The sequence below is a fragment of the Lepus europaeus genome, chromosome 23, assembly GCF_033115175.1.
Source record: "Lepus europaeus isolate LE1 chromosome 23, mLepTim1.pri, whole genome shotgun sequence".
Taxonomy (NCBI): Eukaryota; Metazoa; Chordata; class Mammalia; order Lagomorpha; family Leporidae; genus Lepus; species Lepus europaeus.
The window spans coordinates 14,131,819-14,151,298 of NC_084849.1; the positions used below are offsets into that span (position 1 = coordinate 14,131,819).

General features: G+C 48.1%; 1 protein-coding gene across 4 annotated transcripts in view; it reads right to left on the reverse strand.

Annotated features, from left to right (window-relative positions):
• Positions 1-18,023, reverse strand: part of TAOK3 (TAO kinase 3) — a 197,198-nt gene extending 179,175 nt beyond the window's left edge. For 2 of the 4 annotated variants that reach the window (XM_062181919.1, XM_062181915.1), the window contains exon 1: positions 17,804-18,023. The gene's annotated coding sequence lies outside the window, so the exon portion shown is untranslated. Of the gene's footprint in view, positions 1-5,126; positions 5,144-5,745; positions 5,789-17,803 lie in introns of those variants that run through there. The other 2 variants (XM_062181916.1, XM_062181917.1) reach the window with 2 other exon arrangements.
• Positions 18,024-19,480: the final 1,457 nt, after the last annotated feature.

Genomic DNA, 19,480 nt, shown 5'->3' on the forward strand with positions numbered 1-19,480 from the left:
TTCAGAGACTGACTTCAACAGAATAGGAAGGAAGGGATTGAGAACACAGGAAATAAACAGCCTAAGGACACACTAGAAAAAGTGTTGAAAGCCAGGCAGATGAGATTAGATTTAAAGGAAAGGAAAAGGAGGCACCGTTGAAGCTCTCTGAACAGGGGAGTGATATGCTGGAAGTAGCATTTAAAGATGATTAATCCGGATGAGCTGGAAGACAGAGATGCAAATAAGGGAAGCAACAGTGATAACCTAGGAACAAGGCAGTAAGAGTGTAAATTGGACAGGAGCACACGGATACCGTGTGTTTTGGCAGCTATGTGATGGGCCTTGATTGAAAAGTTAGGGGCACCAGAAACAAGCCAGACTTAGACTAACTGAGGAATTGGTTACCAGGCAAAGGAGTTGTACCACAGATAAGACGTAGAAATTTGAAACATCAGAAATACTTTCACAAAGGCTTGTGTTTTTCAGGTCTCCCTAGGAACAGCTTCACTGATGCATCTTGTGAATTTGCTCTAGGTGTCCCCTCCCTAACACACCAATTATACACCTGCTTTGCTAACACAACCCCATGAAAATCTACTTATGTAAGAATTAGTCTGAGGGGCTGGCACTGTGGCTCACTTGGTTAATCCTCCATCTGCGGTGCCGGCATCCCATATGGGTGCCAGGTTCTAGTCCCGGTTGCTCCTCTTCCAGTCCAGCTCTCTGCTGTGGCCCAGGAGGGCAGTGGAGGATGGCCCAAGTGCTTGGGCCTCTGCACCCACATGGGAGACCAGGAGGAAGCACCTGGCTCCTGCTTTGGATGGGCGCAGCGCCGGCCGTAGCAGCCATTTGGGGAGTAAACCAATGGAAGGAAGATCTTTCTCTCTGTCTCTCTCTCATTGTCTATAACTCTACCTGTCAAATAAATAAATAAAATCTTAAAAAAAAAAAAAAAGAATTAGCCTGAGTTTTCAACACACAAGCAAAGTTAATGGAACCACTGTAGGATCTGAACCCTGGAATCTCATATAGAGAAAACAGAAACATATTCTAGGGGCTGGCACTGTGTCATAGCGAGTAAAGCTACCGCCTGCAGTGCCAGTGTCCCATATGGGCGCCAGTTTGAGGGAGACCCAGAAGAAGCTCCTGGCTTCAGATTGGCACAGCTCCGGCCATTGTGGCCAATTGAGGAGTGAACCAGCGGATGGAAGACATCTCTCTGCTTCTCCTTCTCTCTCTGTGTAACTCTGACTTTCAATTAAATAAATTAATCTTTAAAAAAACCACATTTTTTTTTTTTGACAGGCAGAGTGGATAGTGAGAGGGAGACAGAGAGAAAGGTCTTCCTTTTTGCCGCTGGTTCACCCTCCAATGGCCGCTGCAGCCGGCACATCCTGCTGATCCGAAGCCAGGAGCCAGGCGCTTCTCCCGGTCTCCCATGCGGGTGCAGGACCCAAGGACTTGGGCCATCCTCCACTGCCTCCCCGGGCCATAGCAGAGAGCTGGCCTGGAAGAGGGGCAACCGGGACAGAATCTGGCACCCCCATCGGGACTAGAACCCAGTGTGCAAGCGCCGCAAGGCAGAGGATTAGCCTGTTAAGCCATGGCGCCGGCCCCACATATTCTTTATATTCAAATACATGTATATATTCTCTACTGTGTGGGTCAATCAGAACAAAACAAAAACGCTTTGCCGTATTGCTTTCCTGAGCTGTTCTACCAACCTGGGAGGAAACTCTGAAGTGAAATAAAGAGAAAAATGCTACTAATGCTAAACTGGTCAGATTATATAATCATTTGGACTAATAATCATTAAATCTATAGCCAGCTCCTCCTCCTTGTATCCATGCCATTGAGATTAGGTAGTGGCCGGCGCCGTGGCTTAACAGGCTAATCTTCCGCCTTGCGGCGCCGGCACACCAGGTTCTAATCCCGGTTGGGGCACCGGATTCTATCCCGGTTGCCCCTCTTCCAGGCCAGCTCTCTGCTATGGCCCGGAAAGGCAGTGGAGGATGGCCCAAGTGCTTGGGCCCTGCACCCCATGGGAGACCAGGAGAAGCACCTGGCTCCTGGCTTCGGATCAGCTCGATGCGCTGGCCGCAGCGGCCACTGGAGGGTGAACCAATGGCAAAAAGGAAGACCTTTCTCTCTGTTTCTCTCTCACTATCCACTCTGCCTGTCAAAAAAAAAAAAAAAGATTAGGTAGGACATAGTGTGGTAAGAGAGTGGCATAAATAAGATCAATGAATTCTACTCATGTGCTCCCATGATGCTCTTTAAGCACTTACAATTTAACAACACTGCTTTTATTATCTAAACATTATATCATGTGTTATCTCTTCCAATACCCATTTTCTGGAGGAACCATTGATTGAGAATCAAAATACACATTAGATTATATAAGCGTCTTCAAAATGTTTATGGAAAATGTGTAGTATGACAAAACTACGGATGAATGTCAAAATTTTTTGCACTTGTGCCGGGACTCTGGCACAGTGGGTTAAAGTCCTAGCCTACAGGGCCAGCAACCCATATGGGCACCGATTCAAGTTGCGGCTGCTCCACTTCTGATATAGCTCTCTGTTACAGCCTGGGAAAGCAGTGGAAGATGGCCCAAGCTCTTGGGGCCCTGCACCTGCATGGGAGACCCAGATGAAGCTCCTGGCTTCTGGCTTTGGATTGGCTCAGCTCCAGACATTGCTGCCATTTGAGGAGTGAGCCAGTGGATGGAAGACCTCTCTGTCTCTCTCTGTCTCTACCTTTCTCTGTAACTCTGTCTTTCAAATAGGTAAAATATATCTTTAAAAAAATTTTTTTTGAGCCACAAGAAACTTGTCTTTTAATTCCATTTTCCCACAGACTTTCTGAAGTATCCTTGGACTATCAATTCCAAACATGTTACCAAAGTCAAACGTGAGAATTATAAAGAAGCTGGACATGCCACTCACCGTGTCCAAGAAAGAACTAGGGAGGGGCGTCAGCTTTAAGAACTGTGCCAAGGATGCCGACTCCTTCCCTGACATCTAACCTTTCCTTGAACCAAAACCAGTGCACTCTGTTCCTGAGGGACACTGGGACACGGCGATGAATTGGGAGTTTAACTGCTCCTTCTTTCAGAACATATGCTATTTGATGGTATTGACAGGATCTTCCTATCTTCCAAATTTGGTAACATTAAAAAAAAAAAAAAAACAGCTACTCCTTAGATCAGCCAGCTTAAGATGAGCTGGCCTGGTTGGTGACATCAAAATGCTTGAAAAAGATATTTTCTTAGACTATTCCAGTGACCGAGCAACTTGTGTAACTCTCACCAGTGAAACTAAGCTTTTAAAGACATTTCTCAGTACATAAGATACATTCCTAAGAAGAGACTTCTAAAAATAACTCTTCAGTGTAACTCCCTCCTTATGCATCTGGGCAGACCCGCCACATTTCCTCCACGAAGCTTCCTTTTATGTTGGAGCTGAAGATGCTCAATGCCAAGCCAAAGGAGAACAATCTAGAACTACAACTCCTTCACAGCAGATGGTTATTTTTATTAGTAATCTATATACATTGCCCAAGAGTGTTGGGGCATCCTTACATTTTTATCTCCTCAGTAAATACGGCATTTGAGGTTTTAAGTTCTGCATCCCCTCCCCCACCTTCTCTCTGCCAACATGTGGCCGACTACAGAGCAGCCAGTGTGGTCTTTGCAGAACAGAGATAAGATGACCACCGTAAACCAGAGAGTAGAAGATTAAGCACGTGTCAGCTAACTTGAGAGTTTAAAGATTCCATCTGTATATGTAACCAACAGGCAGCCATAAATGGTTAAATAAGTATGCACAAATTGATAGGATACAGTTAGTAACTTCCACATTTCCCTTCAACCAGCGGTGCTTTGGCAGGCAGCCATGTAATCTGCAATAATCTGTCACAGTAAAGCACTACCCACTTCCTCTGCCCCACCCCCCGCAAGCTATGGCTGGGATACTTCTGGACTGATAATATTCAGTTCATCATGTAAGCCCTGTGCATGACAGCTGAAAATACAGACTTTGTAATTTTAAATCTTTAACATTCATAAACCTTAAGGAATAAAGCACATGCTCTATGGTATCACATTTCAAACATTATTTGAAATTTTTAATTTGGTTTTTATGCCTTAGAAAGAATAGAGTGTCTTCCCACCCCCAAGTCAGTATTATCTACTGCAAAGCTTCCTGGATGCAAATGTGCCCCACGTACAATTTCAGAACTTAACTCCACATTTAACATGTGAAATAGTAGTTGCTGAGATGTCAGGGTTACATATTAGTCTACATATTTCATTTAAACTTTGCTAGAAGAACTTGGTGAAATTGTTAAAGACAGCATTAAGACACCTCTCCCCATTTATAAAATTAACTCGTATTTTTTTTTAATTTAAACACTATAGTATGTCAAATAAAAATTATCTCATTTCCTGCTTCATCTAATCTCATTTTATGGACTAGAGGATATTAATTGTTAATTACCTCATGGCTAAGACATGTTACTTTTGAAAGAACCCTATGTACTAAAATGATAGAAAAAAAGTACAAAACAAAGTAAGTGTGACCAAACTGATCACACTGTCTCTAATTCTGATGTAACATGCTAGAAACTGCTTTCCTATTTTCTCTTTCTGTGAAAGAAGAAAAATAGGAAGTAGTATGACTATTTTTAAAGACCTCTAACATGAGTAGAATCACTGAGTAGCTTAATTTTGAAATATAATTTTAAGGTAAGAATATCAGTTATTAACATAAACTGAATCCATTTAATCATGATGGCCCTTAGAATATTTAAATATTTTGTTTAAAACACCCTTCTGAAAAGATTTTAGTATTTTATTTGTAGCTCAGCATGTACCTTATGTATCCAGAAGAATGGAAAAGAATATTTTTTCAGATTGCCACTAACACTTATTTGTAGAATATCACACTGCAGATTAAAATAAATAGAGCATATGAAGCCAATGACATTTGAGGCTGATGACTCCCAGGAGAACTTTGAACTAAGATCATAAATACTCACATGAAATTCAACAGAAAGTTTAAATTACTGCTGAACAATGTGAAGGTACAAACCATATTTATAAGGAAACAGGCAATGTAAAATGAAACACGAAATAAGCTTACTCATAGCAGATCGTCTCAAATGCGTGTCCATCTCGTATTTCCAGTCCAACATACTAAGGACTTTAAAAATTCTTCATTTAGCTCTAGCAACCAATAAGAATGCTCTAGATATGACTTTCTTTAAGAAGCTGCCTCTTATTCACAGGAAAAATAAAAACTGACCTCAACTTAAGTTGTAAGAACACCACCAGTCTACCAGCACCTTCGACCCGAGACAGGAAGTTATTACAGACACTTCATTTTATAAGCGAGGCTTAAAGAGAGTACTTCCTGGTCAGACAGTTCACCTCCACTGGATTTTATACAGCTTCCATTCTAACATTCTGGAAGGAAGTTTCTAAACATTTTCCCCCAACTGCTTCCCCAGTCCCTCCGAAAAATTTAAACTTGTTCAAGCTAAAGACATTTTACATAAAAACTATGACATCCTGCCAGTGCTTACCATTATAGGATCATGTAAATATCAGAGCTGGCTGTTATTGGCAAAAACATCAGCTTAACTTTTAATTATTTTACACTGACACACCTTCCACCCCCTTCCCTGCGTGCTAAAGTAAGGTTTCAGGAGACACAACATTAGAAGGAAAAGAAAGAATGTACTTAAAAGTGGACAACTCACCAACTCCTTGATGAGGAAGAAAACTCAAAAAACCATTCACATTATAATTTTCAAGTTTAAAGTGACTTCTCTCTTCGGCTTATGTATAAGAAACATCTTGCAGAAACCTTGTGTAATCCTAACAAGGAACTGCAGATGCACACGGCAGGGCCTGGTGCGCTCATTACTATCAGTACTGCAAGCTGCAGTTACTTCCTGTTACAACCCCCATTGGTTCCCACAGGTGCAAGTGCCTATGGGTGGTGCCGATTGGCCCTTCCTTTTGTAAGTGACCCACTAAGGAGATTTAAGATTGGCACAACCAATGAATTATTAGCACAGAAGTACCTTGGGCTAAAACAGAGTACTTCCCAAACTAGGTTGACTGTGAATTGATGATCACCTCACTCAAAAGGGCTAGAAAAAAATGTGTCTCAACAGACTTTCATTATTTTTCTAAGATGTGTTATTATTAAGAATGTGACTTCACTCAACAAACACTTATGAACTGACTTGTCTAAGCATTAGGAAGACAATCAGGAACAAAATAGAGTCCCGGTGGTCATTCATAAATGATCTAGAATTCTGAGAATTTCATGAATGAAAAGATTTCCATAAAGGTACAGACTCAAGAAATTTGTATTGAAGTTCGGAAAGTCCGCTCTAGTTAGTGCTCACTACTAAGGAGCATTCATGGTAAATGTACCACTTCGAACCTAGAAGAATTTTTCCAGAGTCTGTTACACAAAAGTAGGTTTCCTCGGGATTTCAGCATTTCAGAGAGGCCTTGTTGGAGTTTCAGCAGGGGCAAGGAAGAACTTCTCACCATGAGTCACCAGTGACTAAGTTCTTTTAATGCAGGCTTAAAACACAGTTCAAACTCAATTACTTGTACATGCAGAAAACTGATAACAACCCCAAATTAACATCAGAAGCTCGATTTGACCGATTTTCAGGGTCAATAGCAGCAACTAAGAAAAGCAAATGAAATGTTTTGAAATAGATCGTGTTCCTGTGCTGAATTTTATTATTATTTTGGTCTTGGTAGTCTTTAATACCTAAGAGCCATGTCAGAAAGCTTTCACTAGATTTTGTTACAATGGATGGTTTTCTTAGGCTTTAGCCAATTGAGACATGATCATCTTGCAATGTATGTAGTGGTGGTTTTTTTTTGTTTGTTTGTTTGTTTTTGCTTTTTTATTTTTTAAAATTTCTTTACTTGAAAGGGAGAATGACAGAGAAAGATCATCTATCTACTGGTTCACTCCCCAGATAGCTGCAACAGCTAAGGCTGGCCAGGCCAAAGCCAGACATTCCATCCTGGTCTCCAACGTGGGAGCAGGGACCCAGGAACTTGGGCCATCACCTGCCACCTTCTAAGGAACCTTTGCATAAAGCTGAATTGGAAGTGGAGCAGCCAGGATGTAAACTGGCAGTCTGTATTCAACAACAAAAATCTAGTAAATTCAGGGCTGCTTAGGAAAGACATAAAACCCAGGGAGTGAAATGTACAGATAAACTCTGCTTTTCTAAGCTATACTTAACTTCCTAAAGATTCTTTTGTTTAACAAACTGGAGGACTTCCCAAGGCCAACAAGTAAACAAACAGCTTCAGTTGCAAATGACTGCAGATCTTATTTAATTTGTTGCTAATGCCTAGAGAAAGGAAAGTAAACTTTCAAAGATCTGAAGTTAAAACCCATCAGATAAAACTGCCACCCGAGGAAATAAAGTAACAAATTCCAAACAGTCAGGGTCAAAGGCCACCTACAGGAATATTATCAATGTTAAAAGTGAACATACAGGGGCCAGTGCTGTGGTGTAGCAGGTAGTCGCCACCTGCAGTGCTGGTTCAAGTCCCAGCTGCTCCACTTTTTTTTTTTTTTTAAAGATTTACTTATTTTATTTGAAAGGCCAAGTTACAGAGAGGCGGGCCGGTGGGGGAGGGGGCGTCTTCCATCTGCTGTTTCACTCCCCAAATGGATTCGAAGCCAGAAGCCTGGAGCTTCCTCTTGGTCTCCCATGCAGGTGCAAGGGCCCAAGGACTTGAGCCATCTTCTACTGCTTCCCCAGGCACATTAGCAGAGAGCTGGATTGGAAGTGGAACAGCTAGGACTAGAACTGGCACCCATATGGGATGCCAGCACTGCAGGCAGTGACTCCACCTGCTATGCCACAGAGCCGGCCCCTGGTCCACTTCCGATTCAGCTCTCTTCTATGGCCTGAGAAAGCAGTAGAAAATGGCCCAAGTGCTTGGGCCCCTGCAACCATGTGGGAGACCAGGAAGAAGCTTCTGGCTCTTGGCTTTGGATTGGCCCAGCTCCAGCTGTTGAGGCTATTTGGGGAGTGAACCAGTGGGTGGGAGATCCCTCTCTCTGCTTCTGCCTCTCTGTAACTCTTTCAAATGAATAAAAAAAATTTTTTTAAAAATAAAAAAATGAACATACAAGTTCTCATATGTTTGCTCTTACTGGCATCAAATTTACCAACTGTCAGACTCTGAGGCAAATTGTTCCTTGAGAGTTATCCCTGTTATAGTTACCTATATAGACAAATTTAATATTATTATTATTATTTTCTTTTTTGACAGGCAGAGTGGATAGTGAGAGAGAGAGAGATAGAGAGAAAGGTCTTCCTTTTTGCCGTTGGTTCACCCTCCAATGGCCGCTGCGGCCGGCACATCTTGCTGATCCGAAGCCAGGAGCCAGGTGCTTCTCCTGGTCTCCCATGGGGTGCAGGGCCCAAGCACTTGGGCCATCCTCCACTGCACTCCCGGGCCATAGCAGAGAGCTGGCCTGGAAGAGGGGCAACCGGGATAGAATCCGGTGCCCCAACCGGGACTAGAACCCGGTGTGCTGGTGCCGCAAGGTGGAGGATTAGCCTGCTAAGCCACGGCGCCGGCCCAAATTTAATATTATTTTGAACTTGAAATATATATTTAAACTTAATGCAATTTGGCCGGCACTGCGGCTCAATAGGCTAATCCTCCGCCTTGCGGCGCCAGCACACGGTGTTGTAGTCCCGGTCGGGGCGCCGGATTCTGTCCCGGTTGCTCCTCTTCCAGTCCAGCTCTCTGCTATGGCCCGGGAAGGCAGTGGAGGATGGCCCAAGTCCTTGGGCCCTGCACCTGCATGGGAGACCTGGAGAAGCACCTGGCTCCTGGCTTTGGATCAGCACAGTGCACTAGCCGTTGGCGGCCATTGGAGGGTGAACCAATGGCAAAGGAAGACCTTTCTCTGTGTCTCTCTCTCTCACTGTCCATTCTGCCTGTCAAAAAAAAAAAAAAAAAAAATTAAAAAAAAAACTTATTGCAATTCAACAGTTAAGATAATAGTTATGAGACACCTGGTGATGACACCTAGTTAGTAAGACATTGTCTTTTTAAAGATGAAGAAGATGAACATCCAGGAAAGCTAAGTATAAACACTATAATGCAGCGTCATAAACAATATGATGTACAAAGAGAAAGTACAGAGGTTGTGCATTTGACCCAGCAGTTAAGATGAAACCTGGGACTCTTGGATTCCCTATCAGAGTGCCAGGGTTCAAGTTCCAACTCCAGCTCCAACCCAGCTTCCTGTTAATGCAGACCCTCGGAGGCAGCAGTTGATGTTCAAGTCGTTGGGTCCCTGGTGCCCATGAGGGGCGACCTGAATTGAGTTGCTGGCTTCTAGCTTCAGGCTGGCCCAGTCCCAGGCATGTGGGGAGTGAACCAGTGGATAGGAGCATTCTTTCTTTCTGTTTCTCATGTAAATGAAATGAATAAATCAAATGGAAAAGTATAAGGTACGGAGGGGATTTAAAGGAGAGAGTACTAAGGCAGATGATCGGAGAAGGCCTCACCACAGATGGCATTAGGGGTGGGTGTCTGACCTCGCTGTTAAGGGGAGCTTGGGACGCCTCCATTGCACACTGGAGCATTGAGATTCAATCCTGACTCTGCTACTGACTCCAGTTTCTTAATACACGCCCTGGGAGACAACAGGTGGTGACTCAAGTCTGCGGCCCTCGCCATCCATGCAGGAGACCCAGACTGAGTTCTAGGCCCTTGGCTTCAGTCTGGCCTACACCTGGCTGTTGTGGGTATTGAGGGAGTAAGCCGGAAGATGAAAGATTTCTCTCTCTCTCTCTGTCTTTCTCTCTGTGTCTTTGTCTCTCTGCCTTTCAAATAAATAAGAATTAAACAAAGAAACATGGCTTTGCTTTAGAGGTAGATCTGGAAAATGAGGAAAAGAAGGCATTCTAGCCAAAAGAAAGGGCAGGAACAAAGACTGGGAGGTGGAAAAGCAGTGTAGATATGGGGAATTATTTAAGGTTTTGAACATGCGAGCGACAGAATCCGAGCTGTGCTTCAGGGAGAACAGGAGCACAACCGCACCCAGGAGGGTCAGGAAGACAAGGAGACGGGAGACTTGTCACTGCGGGCCTTCCCCAGCCCCTCAGGCAGGCCTGCGTTCAGTCCTCCTGGGAGCACTGAGTGCTATGCAGTGGAAGGTACACAGAGAAGCCCGAACTAGGTCACCGTGGTCACGTTTGTCATTGTGTGACCCTAGGAAGTCACCTCGAGTCTCACTTTCCCTATGTGTCAATCTATTAATTATTCTTTTTGGAGCCAGGAGCCGTGAGATTCAGCAAACGATTAGGGAGTAGAGCAAAAATAGTAATAAAATTTATCCCAAGTGATTAAAATAAGGAACAGCTTCCATTTATTAAGCACTGCCTATGTGTTTATCACTTACATAAATCCCTTTATTTGGTTCCTCCAAGAATCCCGAGAGATAAATACCCTTATTTCCCAGATGAGAGAATTGGGAGTGTTCAAACTTAAGTAATCTTCCCAGGTCAGAGGGCTGACACAGGGACAAAGCCAAAACAGGAACAGAGGCCTCCCTGAGTCCAAGGCCCTGTCTCCTTCCACAGTGTCGGGCTGTTTTCATGTGGCAGAGGAATAATGCTAACACTTATTCTTCTGTTCCATTTGGAAACACTGTCTCTTTTAACACCATTTCATGTACTCAAAGTCCTCAGTGAGGATAGCAAAAAAAAGTGGGGACACAAAGGGAATGTCATTTGCTGATCATTAATTCACTCACTCAACTCACTTTTACTGAGCATCTTTCAAGATGTCTGGTGCTGTGTTTGGGATGGGGGATACAAAGATGAACAAGACCCACCTCTGCCCAGTGGTAAATGACAAGCTCATGCAAACAGGGAGCTGGGATACAATTTCAGAAGAGAATCCGACACAGGAGACAGAAGAGGTATACAGGGACATGAAATACATCACTATAATTTCATATCTTTGGTACAAAATCTTGACCTAGATCATTTTAAAACCATGTTCATGCAGCTTTAAAAAATATTTCTGTATGAACATACATACCCTTCAGGGTAAAGGCTGATATTCACCCACAGAATGAGAAACTGGTCACAAACCATCATTCTGCTTAGTGTGTCTACTGACAAGACTAATTAGATTATTATTACTTTTTAAAGCTTTTATTTATTTATTTGAGAGGTAGAACTACAGACAGAGAGAGAGAGAGGTCTTCCATCCATGCTGGTTCACTCCACAAATGGCTGGAGCCAGGCTGATACAAAGCCAAGAGCTAGGAGCTTCCTCCCAGCCTCCCATATGGGTGCTTGGGGAGTAAACCAGTGGACAGAAGGTCTCTCTCTCTCTCTCTCTACCTCTCTCTCTCTAAATCTGCCTTTCAAATAAATAAATACATATTTTTTTTAAAAAAGTATTTGAACTGTCATAAGCCCTAATGGATATAAGGTAGTGTCATGGCAGGCGCCGTGGCTCAACAGGCTAATCCTCCACCTAGCGGCACCGGCACACCGGGTTCTAGTCCCGGTCGGGGCACCGGATTCTGTCCCGGTTGCCCCTCTTTCAGGCCAGCTCTCTGCTAAGGCCTGGGAGGGCAGTGGAGGATGGCCCAAGTGCTTGGGCCCTGCACCCACATGGGAGACCAGGAGAAGCACTTGGCTCCTGGCTTTGGATCAGCGCGGTGCGCTGGCTGCAGTGCGCCAGCCGCGGCGGCCATTGGAGGGTGAACCAACAGCAAAGGAAGACCTTTCTTTCTCTCTCTCTCTCTCTCTCTGTCCACTCTGCCTGTCCAAAAAAAAAAAAAAAAAAAAAGGTAGTGTCATAAGACAGAAAGTTGAACATATAAAAATAAATATTTACTGAATGGAATCCCAGTTTGATCTGATAAGAAAAGATTCTCTCATTGTCCCTCAAAAAAAGTGCAAGAGGGGTCAAGCATTTGGTTTAGAGGTTAAGATACCACTTAACACGCTTGCATACGTTTTTGGAGTATCTGAGATTGATACCGAGTCCTGGCTCCTGACTCCAGCCTCCTGTTAATGCAGACCCTGGGAGACAGCAGTGATGGCTCACACAGTTGGGTTTCTGCCACCCACCTGGGAGACCTGGATTGAATTCCCAACTCCTGGCTTTGGCCTGGAAGGCATTTGGGGAGTGAGCCAGTGGATTGGAACTCTTTCTCTTTCTCAAATAAATAAATAAGTAATTTAAAAACCCAGTAGGAGTCCTGCCTCTTACTACACAATGCTTTGAGCTGCCTTGGGACTCTACAGCAAGAAGGCCATCGCCAGCCCCAGCCCCTCGCTCTTGGACCTCCAGCACCATCAGCCAGAATAAATCTCTTGTACTTAAAACAAAACAGAGGAAAGTAAAATAGAACTCTTCCAGTAAGTATTTCTATAATTAACTATAATATTAACATCAAACATAAAAAATGTGGGGTGATTTTGCTACTCATCATTTCATTGAGGCCATAGGTAAAGCCAAAGGGCCCAGCATGTAAAGTCCCATTTTTTGAAGCTAAAGCCACACAGGTTATACTTTCTTATTTAATAGGAATAAGTTTTGCTAGCTGTACAACTTTTATTCCAAGCCATCTCTTTCTTGCTCCTGGGATGTAAAAGGTATATGAGAGATAGCTGGCAATGGTAAGAGTGGTGTAAGTCATTTTGTTGCCAAGGAATTAGCCCTTCAACTTTCAAAATAGAAATAACTTTAACATATTTTAAATATACTTCAATATCTCTAACAAATTTCAAGTTGGACTTCTGTCCATTAGGTTGATTTACAAAATATTCAGCTAACTTTCACAATATACCTCTCAAACAATAATGTGTATCAATTTAATTTCTACTAGTAATAAAAACTCAAAATAGTTTTTTTTTTTTTCTTTTAAATTTGGGGCCTGTAGCTTGACAATGAGTTAGATCACACTTTGGCCTATACACTGAAATAGACTATAACTAACATATAATTATAGAAAAAATATCACTTATGTTTCTTTTACTGAGTCTAAGAAACAGTAACTTTTAATATAGTCTCACAAATAATAAAGCAACCAATTAAACTCTCTATGCTGAAATGCAATTGTATAATATCTGGCAATTCCAAAAATACTAATTCCAAAACTCCCTATTCTGATCGACAGAAATCTTTCATTGAAGACAAACGGGAAAGGAGTCTCTTAGGAGACTCAGAAAACACTTGGAGGTGAGATCCTTTCTTTCTCTCGCTCTCTACTTTATGTCTGTCGTCACTTTTAGGGATGAGAAGAAATGAAGATTGGAGAAACAGATTACAAAGGAAAGAGGCTTTTAACTAAGACTATTGAGAAAAAGTACCTATAGTTAGTGTCCATGCATTCTCCTACAACGCTGAGAGCAGCACATAGGAATACTGGCCAGCAATGAGGACATTCATTCAGGTTGGCTTAAACATTACACCGAATTAGACACCCAGGGAGTCTCTGAGATTACAATGGTGTGACTGTATAAGACGCAAGTGGTAAAGAAAGTGTAAAATGGGTTATTGTGCTTCCTGGGCAGCACTTACATCCTGCTACCCTAGGATGGAGAGGAGCTTAAGAACCAAGAATTTGCATTTTGAGGTTGGTATTCATAGGGGAATGTAAGCCCCCATCACCATAATCTCTTTTTAATTATATTTTTTTAATAGAAAGTAAACAGTTTAAATGAAGAAAGATAGAATGATTTGACATATTTATACTTTCCCATCAGGATGGTGAGTTTTTGTTTTTGAAGCAAAAGAAAAAAAAAATTCCTATAGAATTCCTCCCCTCGTCCCTCCCCCAGACATAAAGTTATCACAGGTCCTCCTACGTGTAAAAATTCTATCACATCAAATTTCTTTTCATTGTTTCTGAATCAATACCATAAGACAATGCAGTTAAAATGATTGCTTTAGTGATCATGTAGGGGGACTATCACAGCACTTTCTTTTCTCACCAGGCAACAGAGTTAATGTTTTATCTCAATAAATGATCACTTGTTACTAGTCAGAAATGAGCTAACAACTTTGGTGAAAGAACTTATCTGCTCAGACATTTTTATGACTTTCTAGAAGTACCGGGGCTGAGAGCCTCAATTCTGCCACACATCACTTCAGACATTACAAGTACTCCGTGTTGAGTATACACCCCTTTTAAGTGACCTCATGAGCTAACTGGCTCTGTTTTTATTTGAATTGTACCCAGCATCCTAGAAAAATATATCTGATGTAAAAAAAATTATATTCAATAAACCTTAAGTTACAGTGGCTCCTATTTTCAGTGTGTGTTTGCGTTGTTTCTCTCATCTGCATAGCTCCTGTTTCTTAGGGAAAGACTAGCGGTCGGCAGAATTTTCATAACCGCAGTTCCCCACTCTCGGAAGCCAAGCGAGACCCGCTCTGCACCAGGTAAGGACAAACAAAGTCGGCACAGAGGCCCTGCTCTGGAGATGGTCACCCTCAGCATCCAGGGGCTCCAGGGGCCCTTCTACCTATGCCTCCCAGTGCTGTCTTGTCGGAAATTAACACAGCATGTCTTCCTTGCCCTGGGTGGAAGCTACCCACTGCTCAACCCAGATTTCTAAGGAGACGCCAACCCTGAAACAAAGGACACACTTAAATAACTGTGATGTGACGTGGTAACTACATTTCTCATTGTTTTCCTGAAACCATCATTATGGAAACCAAAAGAAATTGATCAGAGAGAAGAGAGAAGACATGGAGAATGGGGGCAGGTACAGAACTGCTGGGTGTAACCCTGGCGAGGCTTGCGCATGGCAGGGTAGGTGGCCAGGCAGCATGAGCCTGTTTTCAGCTTTAATTCGCACAGCCTTTAGGGTAAGAGGCTGCCCCTATGGCTTCCCACTACTCGTCTCAGCATTTCCACGGGCAGCACACCTCCCAGCAGCACGCACGGTGTCTGGGTTCCATAGGCTTCTCTCTCTCCTTAGCTCACCCCGGAATTAGGAAATGTAACTGGAGAGTGCCTTGTGCCCAGTGGTGCCAACACCTCCTTTTCAAACAGTCTGTCCTCCCAAGTCCTCCAACAGAGAAGTGAAACAGCCTGGGACAGTTGCTTTCAGCGTGCGCGGGGGACACAGACACCAGCGCCTGCCGCATCTAAGAGTTTCTGAGCTGAGCGTTGATTTCAACGTCAAAACACAGGAGTTCGGGGGAAAAGACAAGCATCTATCAAAACAAGCATCGTTCCCCAGAGAATCCTTTCCCTTTCCGGGCCTCGTGGTGGGCTCAGAAGCCCCTCGCTTTGAAGGCTCCCACAGCAAACTCTGGGGAGGAGCCAGAGGCCGGCAGGCAGCGCTACGCTCCCGATCTGTCCGGGATTTCTGTCCCTCTGCCGGCCCCTGCAGCCCAACAGTCTCCCCCAGGGACCTGTACACATCCCGGCCCCAGAGTTCCCCAGCCTGGAGCGTGCGCAGTACCCCGGTTCAGACCCCACCGGTCAGACGCCCTGACCCAGACCTGGCTCCCCACCACCACTTCTCCAGCGCAGCGGGCGGGACCTCTCGCTTTCTGCACTCCCCAAGCCCATCTCAGGGTCCCCGGCCCACAGGGGCTGCCCTGAGACCTCGTGGACCACTCTCTTCACAGTCGCTGTCCCGGCCCCGCTCGGGGTCCCCTCCCCTCACCCCGGAGTCCCGGACAATTTCGGAGACAGCTCCCCTCTCTCTCTGTCCTGGCCATTCTCAGGGGTCTCCACCCCTCATCTCACCGTCCTGGGCCCTCTGGGGGTCATCTCCCCTCTCTCTCTGACCTGCACCTGGGGTCTCCTGCCCTCTCTCTCCTACCTGCACACTCGGGGGTCCCCTGCCCTCACTCTCTACCTGCACCTGTGGTCCCCTGCCCTCACTCTCTGACCCGCACACTCAGGGTTCCCTGCCCTCTCTCTCTGACCCGCACACTCTCGCTCCCCTGCCCTCACTCTCAGACCCGCACACTCAGGGTTCCCTGCCCTCACTCTCTGACCCGCACACTCTCGCTCCCCTGCCCTCACTCTCAGACCCGCACACTCAGGGTTCCCTGCCCTCACTCTCTGACCCGCACACTCGGGGTCCCCTGCCCTCACTCTCTGACCCGCACTCTCGGGGTCCCCTGTCCTCACTCTCTGACCCGCACACTCTGGGTCCCCTCCCCTCTCTCTGACCCGCACACTCAGACCCGCTCACTCTCGGTCTCCTGCCCTCTCTCTCTCGTACCTGCACACTCGGGGGTCCCCTGCCCTCACTCTCTACCTGCACCTGTGGTCCCCTGCCCTCTCTCTCTGACCCGCACACTCTGGGGTCCCCTGCCCTCTTTCTCTGACCCGCACACTCTGACCCGCACACTCGGAGTCCCCTGCCCTCACTCTCTGACCCGCACACCCGGTCCCCTGCCCTCACTCTCTGACCCGCTCACTCTCGGTCCCCAGCCCTCACTCTCTGACCCGCACACCCGGTCCCCTGCCCTCACTCTCTGACCCGCACACTCGGGGTCCCCTGCCCTCTCTCTCTGACCCGCACACTCAGACCCGCACACTCGGGGTCCCCTGCCCTCACTCTCTGACCCGCACACTCGGGGTCCCCTGCCCTCTCTCTCTGACCCGCACACTCGGGGTCCCCTGCCCTCACTCTCTGACCCGCACACCCGGTCCCCTGCCCTCACTCTCTGACCCGCACACCTGGTCCCCTGCCCTCACTCTCTGACCCGCACACTCGGGGTCCCCTGCCCTCCCTCTCTGACCCGCACACTCGGGGTCCCCTGCCCTCACTCTCTGACCCGCACACTCGGGGTCCCCTGCCCTCACTCTCTAACCCGCACACCCAGTCCCCTGCCCTCACTCTCTGACCCGCTCACTCTCGGTCCCGGCCCTCGCTCTCTGACCCGCACACTCGGGGTCCCCTGCCCTCACTCTCTGACCTGCACACTCTGACCCGCACACTCGGGGTCCCCTGCCCTCTCTCTCTGACCCGCACACTCGGGGTCCCCTGCCCTCACTCTCTGACCCGCACACCCGGTCCCCTGCCCTCACTCTCTGACCCGCTCACTCTCGGTCCCCTGCCCTCGCTCTCTGACCCGCACACCCGGTCCCCTGCCCTCTCTCTGACCCGCACACTCAGACCCGCACACCCGGTCCCCTGCCCTCGCTCTCTGACCCGCACACTCGGGGTCCCCTGCCCTCACTCAGACCCGCACACCCGGTCCCCTGCCCTCTCTCTGACCCGCTCACTCTCGGTCCCCGGCCCTCGCTCTCTGACCCGCACACTCGGGGTCCCCTGCCCTCACTCTCTGACCTGCACACTCTGACCCGCACACTCGGGGTCCCCTGCCCTCTCTCTCTGACCCGCACACTCGGGGTCCCCTGCCCTCACTCTCTGACCCGCACACCCGGTCCCCTGCCCTCACTCTGACCCGCTCACTCTCGGTCCCCTGCCCTCGCTCTCTGACCCGCACACCCGGTCCCCTGCCCTCTCTCTGACCCGCACACTCAGACCCGCACACCCGGTCCCCTGCCCTCGCTCTCTGACCCGCACACTCGGGGTCCCCTGCCCTCACTCAGACCCGCACACCCGGTCCCCTGCCCTCTCTCTGACCCGCTCACTCTCGGTCCCCTGCCCTCGCGCCGCCGTCCCGCTCCCACCGCGGTCTCTCCTCAGTCCGCACTGTCAGATGCGCTCCCGGGACGCCCCTCGCTCGGGCTCGCGGGGCTCGCGCTGGCCCTGTCCCGCGCTCCGGGGCTCTCACCTCAGCCCGGCTGTCACCGCCCGGGCCCGGCGCCGCCGCCGCTTCCTCTCCGCACTTGTTCCCGAGTCGCTCTCCCGCGGCTTGGACCCCTGCGAATCGCCGGGTCAGGTGGCGGAGCGCCGGATCCGGCCGCGCGCAGCCTCCGGCCACACTCTCCGCCTCGCGTCCCACTCTCCACGCAGGACCCGGTCGCCCCGCGCCACACCGACCCTCCCGCGGCCGCCGCCGCTGCTGTCCGAGGTGCGGCTCCTGCCAGGGGTGGCCAATCGCACCCGACTGCGCAGAGCGCGCTCCGCCCCACTCTCTCAGTACGCCCGCCCCCTGGCCCCCGACCACGCCCTCAGCTCGGCTCCGATAGGCCCTCTACTGACCTTCCCTGATCGCAGGGCGCAGGGCCGGGGCCGGATATAGGTACTTGATTGGAAGTGCCTGTAAAGTCGACCGGTCGATGGAGCCCAAGGATTGGCGGAGCTGGCGGTGGGCGGGTCATAGGGGGCGGGGCTTCCTCAGACGCGGAAGACCTTGCAACTTCAGTTACCCAGGGGCCCGCCTGGGGTGCGGTCAGTGTTGTTTGTGCGGCTCTGAGGTCAAAGTTCATAGCACCCCACCCCGCGCTTTTACATTTTTTGGGAGCCTCCGGGGAGGACCCTCTTCGTCTGCTAGCCACTCAGCCGTACATTCACACGCTGGGCTTGTCAATCACATTTCCTGGATTTCTGGCGGGGGAGCTGCCTGTCCTTACTGCGAGGCCTTCAGTGTAGACGGCGGCTCGGCAGGAGGACGCGGACTGGGCTGGCGGAGCCCTGTTAGCTTTAGCCCCGGGTCCGCCAGCCTCTTCATCGCCGCCACGGGCAGAGCCCCAGGTGTGAATGATTTTGCGTGGACCGAAGGCCACGCCGGCTTTGACCCGAGCGCATCCTGTGCTAACAGCCCCCTGTTGACCCCGGCTGGAAGCCAGCGCCGGCCAAGGGTGAAAGTGCGCCAGGCCCCTCGGAGCCGCTCTTCGTGGTGCTGGTTCAACAGCAGACGCCGGAGGCAGCCTTGTGCACACTGAACCTTTACAGTCTTACGATGCAACCGTCATGCTGGCTCCCATTGTGGGGCTAAGCCTTGGAAGATGTATGCAGCCCGGGCCGGCGCTGTGGCGTAGCGGGTGACGGGCGAAGCCACTGCCTGCAGTGCCAGCATGCCATGTGGACGCCGGCTCGAGTCCCGGCTGCTCCACTTCTGATCCAGCTCTGCGCTATGGCCTGGGAAAGCAGCAGAAGATGGCCCAAGTCCCTGGGCCCCTGCACCCACGTAGGAGAGCAGGAAGAAGCTCCTGGCTTCGGATTGGCCCGGCTTCCGGCATTGTAGTCATTTGGGGAGTGAACCAGCAGATGGAAGACCTCTCTCTCTGTCTCTGTCTCTGCCTCTCTGTAACTCTTTCAGATAAATAAACAAATCTTTAAAAAATAATGTATGCAGCCCTTAGCTCTCAGAAGCCTCCATCATGAACTCCTTTGGCCCTGCTGACAGTTTGTTTTCAACAGTAAATATATTGCCCTGGTGTTTAAAAATCATGCGCTCTAGGGTCTGGCCTAGCAGTTAGGACTCCCATGTCCAAGCACTTGGGTTTAATTCCTGGTACCGGTTCCTGATCCCAGCTTGCATCATGTTCTCCTTTTGTGTGGGTGC